Source organism: Somniosus microcephalus, chromosome 11, assembly GCF_052327205.1.
Source record: "Somniosus microcephalus isolate GS21.2 chromosome 11, FLI_Smic_1.0, whole genome shotgun sequence".
NCBI classification, from domain to species: Eukaryota; Metazoa; Chordata; class Chondrichthyes; order Squaliformes; family Somniosidae; genus Somniosus; species Somniosus microcephalus.
The window spans coordinates 169791118-169811982 of NC_140997.1; the positions used below are offsets into that span (position 1 = coordinate 169791118).

Consider the following 20865-nt stretch of genomic DNA (forward strand, 5'->3'; position numbering starts at 1 on the left):
CGTCGCGTGGAATGACTGCTTATTAATGAAGCCCATTATTTATTGCAAGTCTACATGGATTATACTTGTATGGAGCTCCTCCAATGGGTAAATACATCATTAGATGTGGTGCCAAGTCATGCAGACTAGAAGGTCCCGGGTTCGATCCCAGTCCATGCTGTGTTCTCTAAAAAAAAAAAGAGGCTGATGGGTGATATTTAAAATGATGACTGGGTTCGACAGGGTAGATGTGGAGAACATACGAATTAGGAGCAGGAGTAGGCCACTCAGCCCTTGAGCCTGCTCCGCCATTCAATAAGATCATGGCTGATCTGATTACCCCACATCCCCGCCTACCCCCGATAATGTTTCCATTTGTGGGAGATCCCAAAACTAGGGGTCATCAATATCAGTTAGTCACTAATAAATCCACTAAGGAATTCAGGAGAAACTTCTTTACCCAGAGTGGTGAGAATGTGGAATCGCTACTACAGTATACAGTATATGGAGTAGTTGCGGCAAATAGTACAGATGCATTTAAGGGGAAGCTAGATAAGCATACGAGGGAGAAAGGAACAGAAGGATATGCCGATAGTGGGAGATGAAATAGAGCAGGAGGAGGCTGCTCGTGTGGAGCATAAACAAACATCGGCATGGACCAGTTCCTGTGCGGTGAAATTCTATGCATTAGCTCTCAGGTTTGGGTGCTATAACTGCGCACAACGCCCTTGACTTTGGAAGGAGAGAAGGTCGCTCATGGAGTGGCCTCTTGATGAACGACGTGTGTCGGGGCAGACAGAATCCGCCTCAGCTGCGCTGTCCGTCTACAGCTGACCTCACCGTCTAGCCACACGCACGAAGGACAACGATCTGGGGCGAGGCCGGGGCACTGCCGTGGAATTGTAAAATGGAGCACAATAATCATTTGGTGGGGGCACCAAATTTACCATTTGGGTTAAAAAACTCGGGTCCCAAATATGGAGTGGAGGTGAGAGAAAGAGAGAGAAGGAAAAAAAGTTTAATATGGACTCGGTTGGCTATACAGTCAGCCCTTCTGCACGTTCCTCTGATCCCATACTACAGTCCCTCAGGCAGCAATCTAGCCTCCCTCCCCTTACGGGGATACCGAATAATGAGGCGTTATACTGGAGGTGAAATGCACTGTTCCAGAAGGACGTAGGTGCAGAATCAGGGAAATGAGGGAAGTAAAAAGGTATTAAGGGATATAGAGAAAAGGCAGGGAGTTAGGATCAGAAAGAGCGGTCACAAAATGATGGAGCAGATTTATTGGGCCAAACGGCCTACTCCTGTTCCTAGGTACAGTTTGTCCTGCATGTGGGAGCTCGGCACAGAGTGATCAGGTGCCAGTAGGGGCTTCTCAGACCTGGGCCTTTATAAGTGATGAGAAATTGGTCAGATATTCCCACCAAAGCCTTTATAAGATGCTCTGAAACTAACCCAAGTCTCCATCTCCAATAGTAACAGCGGCCACATTGCGATATCAAATATCATTCCAATTAGCATTTATGACAAATACAAGAACTCCCCAAATAGGAGTTATAAAAGACAGGTCAGTCTTTAAATAAAGTTTAATTGAGCACTAATTTACAGAGAAGTTAGTTCAATGCTGGAAGTATCCTTTCCATGTTAAATTACGGTAATATAGATTACCGCAGCACAGACAGAAGGTCAGCAAGGTGGTCTCCATCAATAGCCTGTCTTGGGGAAAGCAAGTTACCACAGGACACAACAGCTATTGAGGGCTGAATTCAGGATTATTCGCTCCCCCCACCACCCCACTCCATTTTGTTCACCTCCCCGCCCCCCCATTTCCTGAACCTGCACACTCGAGCCGGGAATGTTTATGGATAGACACTCCCAGTTATTGCACGGCCATTCTTCACATAGGAGCACAGCTGGGCTATTCGACCACAGGGGCCTTCGTTGAAAGAGCTATCCAATTAGTTCCACTCCCCTGCTCTTTTCCCATAGCCCTTAAAAACGATTCTATTTCAGCCACACCCCGCATCGGGCCGCCCCCCCCCCCCACTCCGATCTGCCTCGCACGAGGCAAGCCCAGCAAACCGCTGCAGCAACATTGGGAAGCATGGCTGCGGCAGGTGACTCCCACCTCTCTCCGCTTGCCTGTACCCCAGAATATTGGGAAGACTGAAGCCATTGTTTTCGGTCCCCGCCACAAACTCCATTCCCTAGCCACTGACTCCATCTCTCTCTCCAACATCTGTTCGAGGCTGAACCACACTGTTCACAACCTTGGTGTCATATTTGGCCCTGAAACAAGCTTCTGACCACATATCCGTGGCATAACTAAGACCGCCTATTTCCACCTCCGTTAACATCGCCCCGCCTCAGCTCATCTGCTGCTGAAACCCTCATTCATGACTGTTACCTCTAGACTTGACCATTCCAACACTCCTGGCTGCTCTCCCACATTCTATCGTACGTAAACTTGAGGTCATTCAAAACTCGGCTGCCTGTGTCCTAACTCGCACCAAGTCCTGTTCGCCCATCACCCCTGTGCTCGCTGACCTACATTGGCTCCCGGTTAAGCAACGCCTCGATTTCAAAATTCTCATCCTCGTTTTCAAATCCCTCCATGGCCTCACCCCTTCCTATCTCTAATCTCCTTCGGCCCCACAACCACCCCTCTCCCCCCAGAGATATCTGTGCTCCTCTAATTCTGTCCTCTTGAGTACCCCAGAATATTGCAAAAGAAACAACTACTTATTAGTCAACTCAAATCTGCCCTAATATACAACTGGCCACTAAAGAAGACGTGTGATTATGTCCCAGTGAAGCGATAATATGCAGGGAATGCCCTCCAAAAGCAGAGGCAGCATCCCATGTCCCACTATGTGCCCTGGGCTTCTGGTCCCTGGATTTGGGGTGTGAAATAGACCAAAACTAAAACCAAACAACACTACGACCGTGTCTATTTACTGCAGTATAATATCTTTTACAGAATGGAGTGAAGTGAATCCTGCGTCACATCTTCCCAGCTCCCACCACTGGCAAAAAGATTTATTAAAATACAAGGTCTACAAGACTCAAGAAAATGCAGGAGAAAGTGCACCCTACACGTCACCGAGAGGGGGGCGGGAGAGGAGAGCTGTGCACAGACCATTCTCGGCTCTTTGTGACGTCTGCAAGGGATAGTGTAACTGCAGACACAAAAGGCTCGTTCTTTTTATTCAGTGAGCTGAGTGAATTAACTTGGGGCAGCAGAGTCCCCGTCTCTCTTTCAGTGACAGCCGGCTACTGTTTATGTAGATGTGAAGTAACAGATCACTTTTGACCTACATTTGTCACGAGAGTCTATTGTGCAGCCAAAAAACAGAGGCCCCTTTAAAACCTCGAATACTGAAACCCCTTGTGCACTTCATTCCCCTCAACATCCTTTTGTGGGGGGGGGGGCACGCGGTCGAGGACTTTCTCTGCAGTCGGTGGAATCCTCCCTGACCGATTTGCTCGAGTCAGCACTCCTATGTAATGCTGCAGACGGTGGAACTCTGCGTCTGTGCCAGGTGCGCTTTACCCAGTACAGCAGAGTCTGCAAAACAGAAGTGGGGCAATGGAACGGAGAACCACACTGGCGCTCAGCAGCAACTGGGAACTGCCTCACCTCCAAGTTTTCATCTCATTTATCTTTTGACGTACTGCACCAAGGCACCTTTGTGCACGTGTACGCGCACAAGTATGGAAGATCAGGGGAGAGAGAGAGAGGACAGTGAACTCTTCAATTAAAACCAGGAGTACTGACGCAGAATAATCATTGTTCACGGTGTAGGGACCTCGAAGGAGCGGTTTAAAAAATCACTGGCAACTGGGAGCGAGGTGACTTTGACACAGATTCCCATTTGTCTGGGGACAAACCATTTAATGGGCCCCTTTAAAACTGAAGGGCGCGTTAGAAGCACGAAACGAGGAGGCGGCAGAGGGAGAAAAGCACAGAGTCACAACAATTTTATCTTTGTATTGTCTCCAATGCAGTACTTGTGTTTGGGTGCATTTTACACTCTTGTGTAATGTTGCTGCAGTCTCTCAAGAGCCCTGCTCACCAACTGAAGCCCTGCCAGTATAGGGTAGCTTGGTGACCTTTAGCGATAGCCCCTTAAGGTTTTAACAGTGGTTTAAAAAAAATAACGGCCCTTGTGAAATCAGTAGCATCCTGCATCTGCGAGACAGCGAATGAAACAGCTCCATTAAAAGGAAAATTAAATGGGAGCTTTTTTAATAAAAAAAATACTACAATCCTGTATATCTTTATATTCCGATAGTGACCAGTCTGCCCCATGAAATCTGGCATGGCTCGGTTTGAAGTTTCAAAGTCAAAGACAAACCTCTTTCTTTCACTGTTCCAGACTGCGATTGGGGGGGGGGGGGGGGGGGGCGGATGGAGGGCAACTGGAGGGCAGTGCGAATGGTAGAAATGTCACCCCTCCCCCGATGACTTTCAAAGACATCTCAGCCTCCTATGGCAACTGCGCTAATTAATGCATCTAATTCAGAGACAAACCCAAAAACCTTTAGGTGCACTTCAACAACCACTAAGATTTTTCACCAGGGGCCCGCCCTCGAGATGTCTCGCTCTCCCCTACACCAGACAGCGAGAGCGAGCGGCTCAGACATGCACACACGTAGGCAGAGGGATGGACACAAGGGACAAACACACACAACACACCCCCACCCCTCATCTGACTGCAGCCGTTCTAAAATGAACCATCGGCACAATGACCGGCAAACACTTCCCCACCCAGTTTATCTGCACATTCCATTCTGTCAGAAAGACACAAGACAGTCTGCAGGCTGCTTTGAAATTCAGGTCCCACACTCTCCATAAAGAGTCAGGTTAGACAGGATACAGTCCCTCAGCCACAACTGACCCTTGTAGCCCAATATTTCCTGCTAGTCTTTATAGTCAGGATAAAAGCACCACAAACCAGCTACCTTTAAACAAAGGGGGAAAACCCTGCAATTAAAAACACTGGAAACAGACAGCAGGTGTGTTCGAGAGAACGACAGGTTGCTGTTTCAGGTGGGACCCTCTTGGGGTGGGAGGTTTCCTCTTGTGGGAGAATCTAGAACTAGGGGGTCACTGTTTTAAAAATAAGGGTCGCCCATTTAAGACAGAGATGAGGAGAAATTTTTTCTCAGAGGGTCGTGAGTCTTTGCAACTCTCTTCCTCAGAGGGATGTGGAAGCAGAGTCTTTGAATATTTTTACAGCAGAGGTAGATAGATTCTTGATAAGGGGCTGAAAGGTTATTGGGGGTAGGCGGGAATGTGGAGTAATCAGATCAACCATGATCTTATTGAATGGCAAAGCAGGCTCGAGGGGCCGAGTGGCCTACTCCTGCTCCTAATCTGTATGACCCACCATCAGTTCGGATGGACACCCACCCCCAGCTTGCTGCTAGGGTTTGAGAATGCGTTGAAGATGCTGACATCCCACAGAGGGAAGAAATAAACCTTCCAGCGAGGGCTGGGGGAAAGTCACCGACTGATCGGTTAGAAAGACCCCCCCCCCCCAATCGATTCAGAGTTCTACAGGGACAGTTACGTCATTGGCCAAGACCCAGTCATAGTCATATGTCCAAAGGGGCACCGGCTCACCGGTAACCTTTATTGGGGCAGTTAGTCCTGCTGCTGGGCTGGGTAGGGTTGACAACTCCAGTTGGGCGTATTCCAGGAGGTCCTATTACATGACTGATATACCTATCAATTCATTCCATGAAAAGCGACGAGTTAAGATAGTAACTATAGGTTTTTATTGGCTAAATAACAGAGCCCACCCTCGTGGGTGATCGGTTCCAGCAAGGAAGAATACTAGCCAAGCAATCACCTTTATACCTGGGCAAGCAGGCGGAGCCATGGGCGGAGTCAGCTGAGGTATGCCTAGGTATAACAGCGTGCGAGGCAAGAGGTAACCTTGTGTAGTGATAACAACAGTGTAAACAATAACAGTGGTTTACCACAATGACCTTCCACGTCCAACCACCCTGTCCCCCACTGACCGCCCGACGCGTCCATCCTCACGGTGCATCGCCTCTCTACGCCAAATTAAAAAGCAATCAGACTCTTCGTTACCTGACTGGATGAAGCTTAACAGCCAATCAAATGACCTTCCCTCCTGCACCACCCCTCTGATATTTTTATGCGAATAAACAAAAGGTTTTTTTTTAAATGAAGAAAAAAACCACAGAATTCTTTTTAATGCCCCAATGATTTTTCACTCGGATCAAATCGGAGATCAACCTGTTGCAGCAACTGTAATGAAGAAATAAACTGAACGGTGGTGAGGGCGGGAGAGAAAAAAAAGTGTGGTGGGGGGGGGGGGGGAAAGAGGAGAGAGAGAGAGTGGGGGGGGGGGGGGGGAAAGAGAAGAGGAGAGAGAGAGAGAGAGAGAGAGAGAGAGAGAAAACCCCAGGAGGGAGGCCACCCAATTTTCCTGTTCTTGCTGAGCCCAGACAATCCAATATCCAGATGCAGATGCAGCAGTGCAATCTACTCCAATAAGTCAAAGTCTATTTTTATTCCATGGGATACCAGTGTTTTCTTACACAGACATCTCGGTGATTCTGTCCATTTTGCTGTGGAAACCGCAAACCACCGACCTTGCTTATTCCCAAGTTTTGACGTGTGCTTCTCAGCCTGCACAAGGCTGGATTTAGGGCAGGCACTTTGATTGGGAATGCAGCTTTGCACACGCCCGACAAGGCAGCGGTGGAATCCTGCATGTTGCTGCTATTGGGTGCCGTTTTAATGTCGATTTGTTCCCTTTAAAAATAGAACAGCTGGAATGGTGCGTAAAAGAGCGAACAAACTTGCATTTATATAGTATGGTACACGGTAGCATAGTGGTTATGTTGCTGGACTAGTAATCCAGAGGCCTGGACTAATAATCCGGAGACACAAATTCAGATCCCACCACGGCAGCTGGGGAATTTAAATTCAATTCAATTAAAATAAAAAGCTAGCATCAGTAATGGTGACCAAGAAATTACTGGATTGTCATTAAAAACCCATCTGGTTTACTAATGTCCTTTAGGGAAGGAAATCTGCCATCCTTACCCAGTCTGGCCTATGATTGACTCCAGACCCACAGCAATGTGGTTGACTCTTAACTGCCCTCTGAAATGGCCAAGCAAGCCAGTTGTAACAAACCACTACAAGAAGCCACGCGGACTGCAGCGGTTCAAGAATGCGACTCACCACATCAAGGACATTAGGGATGGGCAATAAATGCTGGCCTTGCCAGAGAGGCCCACATCCCAGGAACAAAGCAAAAAAATATAGAGTGCCTTTCATGTCCTCAGGACGTCCTAAAGTGCTTTACAGCCAACAAAGTACTTTTGGATGTATGAAATGCGGCAGCTAATTTGCACACAGCAAGCTCCCACAAACAGCAATGAAATAAACAACCCGATAATCTGGATAAATATTGGCCAGGACACCGGGGAGAACTCCCCTGCTCCTCTTCGGATAGTGCTATTGGATCTTATACATCCACCTGAGGGGGCAGATGGGACCTCAGTTTAACGTCTCATCCGAAAGATGGCACTTCCAACAGTGCAGCGCTCCCTCAAGATTTCACCTGGTCCCCATGCTGTGCCTGTTTGGGGTTACGCAGTCTCAACTTATAATAAAATCAGTTAGGTGTAGGCCACCATCGATCATCCCGCTACACCCAGAGACATGTTAGAGATGCTGTTCGATATGACTTCCACTTGTAAATGGACTCAAATAGATTAATGGGAGCGAGATCAGATCAGAGAGCAGTCGCACGTTTAGATCACTGTATATTAAAATCATACACTACTTTTTTTTTAAATGGAAGCTTTCTAGATAGAAAATCCCATGGGTGCACACGCAGTTGTAAAAGGCACCATATTTGTGTCTTGGAATCTAAAGAGGTTATTTTTGTTTGACGAGATGGTAAATACAATAGTTTGGAAGGATTGACTCATCTGTTGGGGCAGCATATCCTTCTATTCTTTGTAGTAATACCACAGTAATTATACAGCCTTCAGCTCACTCAATAAAAGCTTTGCTCCTGGTGCAGAGCCGAGTCACACATAACAGGATGTCCTAGCTTCGGTGTCTGGTTAGGGCAATAAAATTTGCCTCTGTGCCCCTAGCAGATGGAGTGTGAAGGGGTGTAGGTTCAAGGGCTGGCAGTAATCAGTCAGAGTGCCCACTTCCAATTGCCATAAGGTCAGCCCCCCCCCCCCTACTGACAAAGCATGCCACGTGCAGACCTAGTGAGGACAGGGTGAGGCTAGACTGCGATGCTTCAATGGCCACTCTCCGTCTATGCTCCAGCAACATGCCGACACCCCGGGAACGTTATCACAGCGACAGTCAGTGACTCACGGTGGGGGAACCCAAAGGGAAGAGGTTTCCTGTACCCCACATGTTCCGTTATTGTATTAATAGAATTGGTTACAAATTGACTGGTTTCCACTAAATCTCTGCACACTTCCCACGACAAAAGGCAGACTTTCACGCACCAAGGTGAGTAGGGAAACCTGACCTGCAGGGAAAGGAGGGGGAAAAAATGCCTTCAATAACTTTAAGGTACACTGTCCCTCCTTGTCCTTCTCGCCCTGTCCGCAGCCTTTGACATTGTTGACCACTCTATCCTCCTTGAACGCCTCTCCACCGTTGTACAGCTGGGTGGGACTGCACTCGCCTGATTCCATTCTTATCTATCTAACCATAGCCAGAGAATCAGCTGCTATTACTTCTCTTCCTGCTCCTGCACCGCGTTACCTCTGGTGTCCCCCAAGGATCTATCCTCGGCCCCCTCCTATTTCTCGGCTACATGCTGCCCCTCAGCAACATCATCCGAAAACACAGCATCAATTTCTATATGTACACTGACGACACCCAGCTCTACCTCACCGCCACCTCTCTTGACCCTACAATGTCTCTAAATTGTCCGACATTCAGTACTGGATGAACTGAAATTTCCTCCTCCAACTAAATATTGGGAAGACCGAAGCTATTGTCTTCAGTTCCTGCCACAAACTCCATTCCCTAGTCACCAAATCCATTGCTCTCCCTGGAAACTATCTGTCCGAGGCTGAATCAGACTGTTCGCAACCTTGGTGTCATATTTGACCCCGAGATGAGCTTCTGACCACATATCCACGACATCACCAAGACCGCCTATTTCCAACTTTGTAACATCGCCCGTCTCTGCTCTTGCCTCAACTCATCCGCTGCTGAAACCCTCATCCATGCCTTTGTTACCTCTAAACTTGACTATTCCAAAGCACTCCTGGCTGGCCTCCCACGTTCTACCCTACACAAACTTGAGGTCATCCAAAACTCTGTCGCCCGTGTCCTAACTCGCACCAAGTCCCGTTCGCCCATCACCCCTGTGCTCGCTGACCGACACTGGATCTCGGTTAAGCAACGCCTTGATTTCAAAATTCTCATCCTTGTTTTCAAATCCCTCCATGGCCTCGCCCCTCCCTATCTCTGTAATCTCCTCCTCCAAGATATCTGCGCTCCTCTAATTCTGCCCTCTTGAGCATCCCTGATTGTAATCGCTCCATCATTGGTGGCTGTGCCATCAGCTGCCAAGGCCCTAAGCTCTGGAATTCCCTCCCTAAACATCTCAGCCTCTCTACCCTCCCCCCTAACCCCCTTTTAAGAGGCTCCTGAAAACCTATCGCTTTGACCAAGCTTATGGTCATCTACCCGAATATCTCCTTATGTGGCTCGGTGTCAAACCCCTTTTTATGAGCACCATGGGACGGTTTACTACATTAAAAGGTGCTATATAAATACAAGTTGTTGTTGTAAATAAACCCAAATTCTCAATAGCTGCCACCTAGAATCACCCCTCCCCTCCCTTCCTTCCTCTTGCTCCCCAGGTTGCATTTGAACTATTTTTGTGATATGTTGTTAATTAAATACAGTCTGAATATGAAAGGTAACAGCACAAGCATTGTACCCAATCGACATTACGGGTTTTGTGCAACACTCACTTGTGCAAGGTGGTGCCTTTCCTAATGGTGCGCCTCAGTGTGTAAACCTTTATCAAGCAAAAAGCACCTGCTCAGGAGTTTAATGCCTTTAATTCCCTCATCTAAAGAGTCTAATTATTCACATCCACTGGGAATGCTGGAATACCTTCCCACAACAGAGGTCAGCAACCGTTTCAAATTAGACTTGTCACATGACCCTCACACAAGCTTATTATATGAGCCTTGCTTTTCATATGTAAATGCTGTCAACTTTCCACAGCTTCCAACGTGGGCCCGTCAACAGCCCTGGTCCCTGCTGATAACTCGCGGCCCCACTACAGCTCGGAAGCCTGCTGACTCAACGCAAAAAAAAATCTTGCATTTCTATAACATCTTTTACCACCTCAGGATGTCCTAAAGCGCTTTACAGCCAATGAAGTATAATCGCTGTTGTAATGTTGGGAAACACGGTAGCCAATTTGTGCACAGTAAGGTCCAACAAACAATATAGAGAGTGAGAGATAAAAGGACCAGATAATCTGCTTTAGTGACGTTGGGTGAAGAATAAATATTGACCAGGACACCAGAGAGAACTCCTCTGCTCAACTTCCAATAGTGCCGTGGGATCTTTTATGTCCAGCTGAGGGGGCAGTTGGGGCCTTGTTTTAACGTCTCATCTGAAAAAGACGGCACTTCTGATCAGTGCATTACTGAGGGAATGCTGCACTGAGTATCGGCCTGGATTATGTGCTTATGTCTCTGGAGTGGGGCTGGAACCCATGACCTTCTGACTCGAGGGCGAGAGGCTCATCACTGAGCCAAGGTTGCCACCCCATTTGAAAGTGAAGTTGACAATGATCTCGTCCTTCCTGCAATGGCAGCAAAGCAGACCTCCGAACTGAATCCATGAGTCCTTGCCCTGCTCCACTCCCATCCTGTCGTACTCTGGTTTTGTACTTGGGACACTGTAGCATCCTGAAATTTACAGGGTTAGAAAAGGCCAGTGTCACCCATCTGTTAGGTCCCAGTGTCTAGGAAATATCATAACTCGTGATACTGCTCGTAGCCCGCTCATTGGCCGAGAAGCACTTTGGGATATCCCGAGGGCGTGAAAGACGCTATATAAATGCAAGTTTGTTCGTTCTTTCAAAATGTGGAGTTTGTACTTCATGTGTCATGAATCTGTCTTTAAAAGACAAATCCTCAATGAGCAGCCAGATGTCATGTACACGGAGGGTGTCCAAACTACAGCCCATGAAAGTCCTGACAATTTGGCCTGCAGCGCCTCAGCAACTTGCATTTTATTAATCACTGGTTTGTTCCAGCTCCTGGTCCAGGATTGGATCAGCTGTGATACCATCGGGCCCCTCACTGCCCCCACCCCCGCCATGCGGTTAAGTAGCTTGGCAACGCCCTGTCTAGTCGAAGACTTGGGTGAGGTGTTTAAGAGCTGTCAGCACCGAGGAACCGCACCTCAACGACCAGGACTAGAGGAAGTAAAACCGGGTGTGATAAAGTGGGGAGAGGAGGCAGTACCAGAGAATTGAGCCCATAATCCAGGCCGACACTTCAATGCAGTACTGAGGGAGTGTTGCGCTGTTGGAGGTGCCGTCCGTCAGGTGAGATGTTAAACTGAGGCTCTGTCTGCCCTCTCGGGTGAATGTGAAAGATCCCACGGCACTATTCAAAGAGCAGCAAAGGAGTTATCCTGGTGTATTGGCCAATATTTATCCCTCAACCAACATCTAAAACAGATCATCTCATTGCTGTCTGTGGGATCTTGCTGTGCACAAATTGGCTGCCACATTTCACTACATTACAACAGTGACTACACTTCAAATGTATTTAATTGGCTGTAAAGCGCTATATAAATGCAAGTTCTTTCTTTTCTATGTTATCAGTAATCTCCCGGTACAAGATGAGCAACACAACGCACTGTGTGGAGTTTGGTTAATGCAGAGAGGAGGGGACAATCTATCTTGTGCATCCTCGGGTGGTTAATGGTGAGAGGAGGGGACAATCTATCCTGTGCATCCTCGGGTGGTTAATGCAGAGAGGAGGGGACAATCTATCCTGTGCATCCTCGGGTGGTTAATGCAGAGAGGAGGGGACAATCTATCCTGTGCATCCTCGGGTGGTTAATGCAGAGAGGAGGGGACAATCTATCCTGTGCATCCTCGGGTGGTTAATGCAGAGAGGAGGGGACAATCTATCCTGTGCATCCTCGGGTGGTTAATGGTGAGAGGAGGGGACAATCTATCCTGTGCATCCTCGGGTGGTTAATGCAGAGAGGAGGGGACAATCTATCCTGTGCATCCTCGGGTGGTTAATGCAGAGAGGAGGGGACAATCTATCTTGTGCATCCTCGGGTGGTTAATGGTGAGAGGAGGGGACAATCTATCCTGTGCATCCTCGGGTGGTTAATGCAGAGAGGAGGGGACAATCTATCCTGTGCATCCTCGGGTGGTTAATGGTGAGAGGAGGGGACAATCTATCCTGTGCATCCTCGGGTGGTTAATGCAGAGAGGAGGGGACAATCTATCTTGTGCATCCTCGGGTGGTTAATGGTGAGAGGAGGGGACAATCTATCCTGTGCATCCTCGGGTGGTTAATGGTGAGAGGAGGGGACAATCTATCCTGTGCATCCTCGGGTGGTTAATGGTGAGAGGAGGGGACAATCTATCCTGTGCATCCTCGGGTGGTTAATGCAGAGAGGAGGGGACAATCTATCCTGTGCATCCTCGGGTGGTTAATGCAGAGAGGAGGGGCCAATCTATCCTGTGCATCCTCGGGTGGTTAATGGTGAGAGGAGGGGACAATCTATCCTGTGCATCCTCGGGTGGTTAATGCAGAGAGGAGGGGACAATCTATCCTGTGCATCCTCGGGTGGTTAATGGTGAGAGGAGGGGACAATCTATCCTGTGCATCCTCGGGTGGTTAATGCAGAGAGGAGGGGACAATCTATCCTGTGCATCCTCGGGTGGTTAATGCAGAGAGGAGGGGCCAATCTATCCTGTGCATCCTCGGGTGGTTAATGGTGAGAGGAGGGGACAATCTATCCTGTGCATCCTCGGGTGGTTAATGCAGAGAGGAGGGGACAATCTATCCTGTGCATCCTCGGGTGGTTAATGCAGAGAGGAGGGGAGAATCTATCCTGTGCATCCTCGGGTGGTTAATGGTGAGAGGAGGGGACAATCTATCCTGTGCATCCTCGGGTGGTTAATGCAGAGAGGAGGGGACAATCTATCCTGTGCATCCTCGGGTGGTTAATGCAGAGAGGAGGGGACAATCTATCCTGTGCATCCTCGGGTGGTTAATGCAGAGAGGAGGGGACAATCTATCCTGTGCATCCTCGGGTGGTTAATGCAGAGAGGAGGGGACAATCTATCCTGTGCATCCTCGGGTGGTTAATGCAGAGAGGAGGGGCCAATCTATCCTGTGCATCCTCGGGTGGTTAATGCAGAGAGGAGGGGCCAATCTATCCTGTGCATCCTCGGGTGGTTAATGCAGAGAGGAGGGGACAATCTATCCTGTGCATCCTCGGGTGGTTAATGGTGAGAGGAGGGGACAATCTATCCTGTGCATCCTCGGGTGGTTAATGCAGAGAGGAGGGGACAATCTATCCTGTGCATCCTCGGGTGGTTAATGGTGAGAGGAGGGGACAATCTATCCTGTGCATCCTCGGGTGGTTAATGCAGAGAGGAGGGGACAATCTATCCTGTGCATCCTCGGGTGGTTAATGCAGAGAGGAGGGGACAATCTATCCTGTGCATCCTCGGGTGGTTAATGGTGAGAGGAGGGGACAATCTATCCTGTGCATCCTCGGGTGGTTAATGCAGAGAGGAGGGGACAATCTATCCTGTGCATCCTCGGGTGGTTAATGCAGAGAGGAGGGGACAATCTATCCTGTGCATCCTCGGGTGGTTAATGCAGAGAGGAGGGGCCAATCTATCCTGTGCATCCTCGGGTGGTTAATGGTGAGAGGAGGGGACAATCTATCCTGTGCATCCTCGGGTGGTTAATGCAGAGAGGAGGGGACAATCTATCCTGTGCATCCTCGGGTGGTTAATGGTGAGAGGAGGGGACAATCTATCCTGTGCATCCTCGGGTGGTTAATGGTGAGAGGAGGGGACAATCTATCCTGTGCATCCTCGGGTGGTTAATGGTGAGAGGAGGGGACAATCTATCCTGTGCATCCTCGGGTGGTTAATGGTGAGAGGAGGGGACAATCTATCATGTGCATCCTCGGGTGGTTAATGGTGAGAGGAGGGGACAATCTATCCTGTGCATCCTCGGGTGGTTAATGCAGAGAGGAGGGGACAATCTATCCTGTGCATCCTCGGGTGGTTAATGGTGAGAGGAGGGGACAATCTATCCTGTGCATCCTCGGGTGGTTAATGCAGAGAGGAGGGGCCAATCTATCCTGTGCATCCTCGGGTGGTTAATGCAGAGAGGAGGGGCCAATCTATCCTGTGCATCCTCGGGTGGTTAATGGTGAGAGGAGGGGACAATCTATCCTGTGCATCCTCGGGTGGTTAATGGTGAGAGGAGGGGACAATCTATCCTGTGCATCCTCGGGTGGTTAATGCAGAGAGGAGGGGACAATCTATCCTGTGCATCCTTGGGTGGTTAATGCAGAGAGGAGGGGCCAATCTATCCTGTGCATCCTCGGGTGGTTAATGGTGAGAGGAGGGGACAATCTATCCTGCGCATCCTCGGGTGGTTAATGCAGAGAGGAGGGGACAATCTATCCTGTGCATCCTCGGGTGGTTAATGCAGAGAGGAGGGGACAATCTATCCTGTGCATCCTCGGGTGGTTAATGCAGAGAGGAGGGGACAATCTATCCTGTGCATCCTCGGGTGGTTAATGCAGAGAGGAGGGGACAATCTATCTTGTGCATCCTCGGGTGGTTAATGGTGAGAGGAGGGGACAATCTATCCTGTGCATCCTCGGGTGGTTAATGCAGAGAGGAGGGGACAATCTATCCTGTGCATCCTCGGGTGGTTAATGGTGAGAGGAGGGGACAATCTATCCTGTGCATCCTCGGGTGGTTAATGCAGAGAGGAGGGGACAATCTATCTTGTGCATCCTCGGGTGGTTAATGGTGAGAGGAGGGGACAATCTATCCTGTGCATCCTCGGGTGGTTAATGGTGAGAGGAGGGGACAATCTATCCTGTGCATCCTCGGGTGGTTAATGGTGAGAGGAGGGGACAATCTATCCTGTGCATCCTCGGGTGGTTAATGCAGAGAGGAGGGGACAATCTATCCTGTGCATCCTCGGGTGGTTAATGCAGAGAGGAGGGGCCAATCTATCCTGTGCATCCTCGGGTGGTTAATGGTGAGAGGAGGGGACAATCTATCCTGTGCATCCTCGGGTGGTTAATGCAGAGAGGAGGGGACAATCTATCCTGTGCATCCTCGGGTGGTTAATGGTGAGAGGAGGGGACAATCTATCCTGTGCATCCTCGGGTGGTTAATGCAGAGAGGAGGGGACAATCTATCCTGTGCATCCTCGGGTGGTTAATGCAGAGAGGAGGGGCCAATCTATCCTGTGCATCCTCGGGTGGTTAATGGTGAGAGGAGGGGACAATCTATCCTGTGCATCCTCGGGTGGTTAATGCAGAGAGGAGGGGACAATCTATCCTGTGCATCCTCGGGTGGTTAATGCAGAGAGGAGGGGAGAATCTATCCTGTGCATCCTCGGGTGGTTAATGGTGAGAGGAGGGGACAATCTATCCTGTGCATCCTCGGGTGGTTAATGCAGAGAGGAGGGGACAATCTATCCTGTGCATCCTCGGGTGGTTAATGCAGAGAGGAGGGGACAATCTATCCTGTGCATCCTCGGGTGGTTAATGCAGAGAGGAGGGGACAATCTATCCTGTGCATCCTCGGGTGGTTAATGCAGAGAGGAGGGGACAATCTATCCTGTGCATCCTCGGGTGGTTAATGCAGAGAGGAGGGGACAATCTATCCTGTGCATCCTCGGGTGGTTAATGCAGAGAGGAGGGGCCAATCTATCCTGTGCATCCTCGGGTGGTTAATGCAGAGAGGAGGGGACAATCTATCCTGTGCATCCTCGGGTGGTTAATGGTGAGAGGAGGGGACAATCTATCCTGTGCATCCTCGGGTGGTTAATGCAGAGAGGAGGGGACAATCTATCCTGTGCATCCTCGGGTGGTTAATGGTGAGAGGAGGGGACAATCTATCCTGTGCATCCTCGGGTGGTTAATGCAGAGAGGAGGGGACAATCTATCCTGTGCATCCTCGGGTGGTTAATGCAGAGAGGAGGGGACAATCTATCCTGTGCATCCTCGGGTGGTTAATGGTGAGAGGAGGGGACAATCTATCCTGTGCATCCTCGGGTGGTTAATGCAGAGAGGAGGGGACAATCTATCCTGTGCATCCTCGGGTGGTTAATGCAGAGAGGAGGGGACAATCTATCCTGTGCATCCTCGGGTGGTTAATGCAGAGAGGAGGGGCCAATCTATCCTGTGCATCCTCGGGTGGTTAATGGTGAGAGGAGGGGACAATCTATCCTGTGCATCCTCGGGTGGTTAATGCAGAGAGGAGGGGACAATCTATCCTGTGCATCCTCGGGTGGTTAATGGTGAGAGGAGGGGACAATCTATCCTGTGCATCCTCGGGTGGTTAATGGTGAGAGGAGGGGACAATCTATCCTGTGCATCCTCGGGTGGTTAATGGTGAGAGGAGGGGACAATCTATCCTGTGCATCCTCGGGTGGTTAATGGTGAGAGGAGGGGACAATCTATCATGTGCATCCTCGGGTGGTTAATGGTGAGAGGAGGGGACAATCTATCCTGTGCATCCTCGGGTGGTTAATGCAGAGAGGAGGGGACAATCTATCCTGTGCATCCTCGGGTGGTTAATGGTGAGAGGAGGGGACAATCTATCCTGTGCATCCTCGGGTGGTTAATGCAGAGAGGAGGGGCCAATCTATCCTGTGCATCCTCGGGTGGTTAATGCAGAGAGGAGGGGCCAATCTATCCTGTGCATCCTCGGGTGGTTAATGGTGAGAGGAGGGGACAATCTATCCTGTGCATCCTCGGGTGGTTAATGGTGAGAGGAGGGGACAATCTATCCTGTGCATCCTCGGGTGGTTAATGCAGAGAGGAGGGGACAATCTATCCTGTGCATCCTTGGGTGGTTAATGCAGAGAGGAGGGGCCAATCTATCCTGTGCATCCTCGGGTGGTTAATGGTGAGAGGAGGGGACAATCTATCCTGCGCATCCTCGGGTGGTTAATGCAGAGAGGAGGGGACAATCTATCCTGTGCATCCTCGGGTGGTTAATGCAGAGAGGAGGGGACAATCTATCCTGTGCATCCTCGGGTGGTTAATGGTGAGAGGAGGGGACAATCTATCCTGTGCATCCTCGGGTGGTTAATGCAGAGAGGAGGGGACAATCTATCCTGTGCATCCTCGGGTGGTTAATGCAGAGAGGAGGGGACAATCTATCCTGTGCATCCTCGGGTGGTTAATGCAGAGAGGAGGGGACAATCTATCCTGTGCATCCTCGGGTGGTTAATGCAGAGAGGAGGGGCCAATCTATCCTGTGCATCCTCGGGTGGTTAATGGTGAGAGGAGGGGACAATCTATCCTGTGCATCCTCGGGTGGTTAATGCAGAGAGGAGGGGCCAATCTATCCTGTGCATCCTCGGGTGGTTAATGGTGAGAGGAGGGGACAATCTATCCTGTGCATCCTCGGGTGGTTAATGCAGAGAGGAGGGGCCAATCTATCCTGTGCATCCTCGGGTGGTTAATGCAGAGAGGAGGGGCCAATCTATCCTGTGCATCCTCGGGTGGTTAATGGTGAGAGGAGGGGACAATCTATCCTGTGCATCCTCGGGTGGTTAATGCAGAGAGGAGGGGACAATCTATCCTGTGCATCCTCGGGTGGTTAATGCAGAGAGGAGGGGACAATCTATCCTGTGCCTCCTCGGGTGGTTAATGCAGAGAGGAGGGGACAATCTATCCTGTGCATCCTCGGGTAATTTCTTGAGTGTTTCAGTGAAGGCCAATGGTAGGTGGGTGAAATTTCCAAACTGCGGCCATTTGAACCCTGAAGAACACCAAGCAGCACAATTACAGATTCTGTCTTTCCAGACTCTGGTTGCATCTGGAGGGAGCAGTCAAATTATAACATACGTGCATGTTATTCCAGTCAGTCTGCAAACTGCCAGACAAAATACGGCATCTCCACACTGCACACTCTGCTGCTTCAGTCACACCAATGTGAAACTGTGCACAGAAGATATTTGTGCCTCATCACCACCCACCTACTCAGACGACACTGCAGAGGATACATCTCTTTCTCCACCCACCACCCTCCCGCCCCCTCCCAACCCCCGTTTGCAAGCCATAAAACCCAACAGAAAAAGACTTGATGCAAAAGATTTTAACCAAGCTGAAATCAAGGGCTGTCTCTACTCTGGGCAAATTCTCAGTGCTTTCTCTCCTCCTCTCCTGAAGGTACAGACTCCTTCCTGGGCAGGGGTCCATCAATGCTGCTGATCTCCCCCGTGTGGTCATTATTCACACATGAAGCAAGACGGTGTCGACAGGACAGTCAACCCAGGGAGCACCACAGCAAAGCCCGATCCCAGTCAGCCATGGCTCAGTGGCAGTTCAGAGCCTGAAGGTTGTGGTTTCAAGTCCCGCTCCAGAGACCTGAGCACTTGAAAGGTTTTGAGGCTAGTGAAGGATTGTTTCCACTGATTGAGTTTGTGCCCTCGTTACCAATCATACGAACGAAGGATGAAATATTTTCTCTTGTACAGTATTACAATGTGGAATGCTTTACCACAGAAGTGTCTACTGAGGTAGAGACTATCATCATCCAGGCTGACACTCCAATGCAGTACGGAGGGAGTGCTGCACTGTCGGAGGTGCCATCTTTTGGATGAGACATTAAACTGAGGCTTCATCTGCTCTCTCAGGTGGATGTAAAAGATCCCATGGCACTATTTGAAAGAGCAGGGAGTTCTCCCCGGTGTCTTGGCCAATATCTATCCTCAACCAACATCACAAACAGATTATCGCGTCATTATCACATTGCTGTTTGTGGGAGCTTGCTGTGCGCAAATTGGCTGCCTCATTTCCTACATTACAACAGTGACTCCACTTCATTGGCTGTAAAGCGTTTTGGGACGTCCCGAGGTCGTGAAAGGAGCTATAGAAATGCAAGTCTTTTCCTTCTCACACAGCCACTTACCAGTGGGATTGTGATCAGGAGCCTTCCCGATAATCCTGCAGTCTCTTATATATGCATCACGATGTGTGCCACTGCAGACAGAGCTCATTGCACAGCCCCTAATCTCAAGACAAACAAGTGGCTGTGCTGCAAATGAACCCCAGCAGACAGAGGTAGGCCCACTGGTTGGCTCGCGGCCTGCATCACTCAGTGCTTTGGCAGCAGGGCGAGCGGTGTAAAAATAGGGTCCGCCTTCGCACACTGAGTTGTCAGCAATGCCCCTTGTTCTCTAAACTCTCCACTTTGAAAGAGCTTTTTGAAAAACCTCGCAGTACTGGACTGCTGCCTGTGGCATTGGGCAATGGGGTCAAGTGGGATCAATGCAAGGGCATGAAAGAGAGAGCAGTGGGCAGCTGGCTTGGGCAGGATGTACCCAGCGTAGTGGCAGCATTCACCCCACTTGACAACGCGGTATCATAATCTCGTGTTTCATTCTCTCAGGTGCACTTCTGTATCTATCTAATAATTGCCAGAGAATCACCTGCAATGGCTTCTCTTCCCACTCCCGCATCGTTACCTCTGGTGTCCCCCAAGGATCTAGCCTTGGTTCCCCTCCGATTTCTCATCTACATGCTGCCCCTCGGTGACTTCATCTGAAAGCATAGCCTCAGTTTCCACATGTACGTTATTGACACCCAGCTCCACCTCACCATGGTCTCTAAATTGTCAGACTACTTGTCCGACATCCGGTTCTGGATGAGCCGAAATTTTCTCCAATTAAATATTGGGAAGACCAAAGACATCGTCTTCGGTCCCCGCCACAAACTCCGTTCCCTACCCACTGACTCCCACCCTCTCCCTAACATCTGTCTGAGGTTCACAACCTTGGTGTCATATTTGACCCTGAAACGAGCTTCCGACCACATGTCCGCCTATTACCACCTCCGTAACATCGCCCGTCTCCGCCTTTGTCTCAGCTCATCTGCTGCTGAAACCCTCATCCATGCCTTTGTTACCTCTAGACTTGACTATTCCAACGCACTCCTGGCCGGCCTCCCACGTTCTACCCTCCATAAACTTGAGGTCATCCAAAACTCGGCTGCCCGTGTCCCAAGTCCCGTTCACCCATCTCCCCTGTGCTCGCTGAACTATATTGGCTCCCAGTTAAGCAACACCTCAACTTTAAAATTCTCATCCTTTTTGTTTCAAATCCCTCCATGGCCTCGCCCATCCCTAACACTGCAATCTCCTCCAGCCCCACAACCACCACCACCCCCCTCCCCACCCCGCCCAAGAGACATCTACATTCCTCTAATTCTGCCCTCTTGAGCATCCCTGATTACAAATCGCTCCACCATTGGTGGCCGTGCCTTCTGTTGCCTAGGCCTCAAGCTCTGGAATTCCCTGCCTAAACCTCTCCGCCTCTTTTTCCTCCTTTAAGACGCTCCTTATAACCTCTTTGACCAAGCTTTTGGTCACCTGTCCTAATTTCTCTATGTGGCTTGGTGTTAAATTTGTTGTCTTCTAACGCTCCTGTGAAGTGCCATGGGACGTTTTACTATGTTAAAGACACTATATAAATGCAAGCTGTTGTTACGTATGAAGGCAGGGGCTGGAGGGAGGGGAGAGTGGGTGCATATTAATTGGGCATCAGTCATACATCCCTTCTCTCTCTCTC

The 20865-nt window shown here is 49.6% G+C and overlaps 1 protein-coding gene across 5 annotated transcripts in view; it reads left to right on the plus strand.

Annotated features, from left to right (window-relative positions):
* LOC147110976 (contactin-4-like) overlaps positions 1-20865 on the plus strand; it is a 2035446-nt gene that overhangs the window by 1865125 nt on the left and 149456 nt on the right. The gene's annotated exons all lie outside the window — the stretch shown is intronic.